The sequence below is a fragment of the Daktulosphaira vitifoliae genome, unplaced genomic scaffold (genome assembly GCF_025091365.1).
Source record: "Daktulosphaira vitifoliae isolate Bord-2020 unplaced genomic scaffold, ASM2509136v1 Scaffold_3, whole genome shotgun sequence".
Classification (NCBI taxonomy): domain Eukaryota; kingdom Metazoa; phylum Arthropoda; class Insecta; order Hemiptera; family Phylloxeridae; genus Daktulosphaira; species Daktulosphaira vitifoliae.
The window spans coordinates 209,532-210,884 of NW_026099574.1; positions in this window are offsets into that span (position 1 = coordinate 209,532).

Sequence of the window (1,353 nt, forward strand, 5' to 3'; positions counted from 1 at the left end):
TAGTTGAACCGTTGTTCACATTAATATATATATTACATAATTTTTTGTTGTGCCCGCACTTATTAATATCTTTGGACTTTTTGTTCCATTTGATTTTTTTTTTACTTTTGAAAGTACTGTTTCTTTGTTATTTATTTCGCTATTATTATTATTTTTTTTCTCAGCTATAATTGCTGATTTTGATACTTTTTATAATTATTTTTGTTGAGTTTCATTTTTTTTGTACTCTTGTTTAATTTTTGTCGTATCCAGTAAGGTATCAGACCGACTGTGAACAACCTATTATTAATTTATTCTTCTTAGCGTTTTACACGCATTTGTTATTTTGTTAAAATTTTTTTGTGTTGATTTTTATTTTTTGTCTAAAAGATCTCTGAAAGTGCGGGGAAACGTACGTCAAAGCAACCTGAACGGTTGGGCGTCGACCCGCAAGCTACTTCTGCTTTTGAGCGTTCTCGGCTATTACCTCCTATTTCTCCCGTGCGTACAGAGACCACGGAATTTGAGTCGAACAATACTTTGGATGGTCTTCGGTTAATGGTAATCGACAACTCGTCAGTTTGTTACCAGAATAGTGAAAAGGCTAAAAAACGCAGTGATCGGTTGGAAGAAGCGTTAATTGAAATAGCGGCTAGTGCCAAACGGACAGATGAGCGATTCGAATTGTTTATGAAGTCTATGTCTGATCTAAAAAATCATTGTGATGAATCTACTAAAAAATTGTCGAATGATATTGTCCGTGTTGAAAATTTGTGTCTAGAGTCTTCTAGTAAATTGTCCAANTTTGTGTCTAGAGTCTTCTAGTAAATTATCCAGTGATATTGAGTCTGTTAGAACTGAGGTTGATGGATATGTTACCGCCACTATCAATCGCTGTAAAGGTATTGATGGGCAAGTTCGTGAAGTGGGTAATCGTCTTGATGTCATTTCCAAGACTACCCTGGATTTAAAGGCTGAATTTGATAGTTTTAAGTTAAAAATTCTTTCTGGTGAACCAGCGAATAGTGATCCTGTGACTGCAGTTCCTGCGTCCAGGCCTTCAGTGTCTTTCGCGCCTCCTGTTTTGTCTTCCACCTGTTCGTCGCCTTCTAGTAATATGCCAGGTGTGCATAGTTCCTTATATAATAGTAATTGTTCTGTTTCATTGTTAAGTGAAAAGTTTCATGAGGCAGTTCCGGAGTTCTCTGGTCGACTAAATGATGTTCACCCTGAATTATTTTTGAGTCAGGTCGATTCTTATTTTGAGAATGTTGTGGCTTCTGAACAGCAGAAAATTAATAGTGTGCAGCGTCGTCTAATACAAGNTAATTGTGTGCAGCGTCGTCTAATACAAATTGCTAGAATCTGGTATGA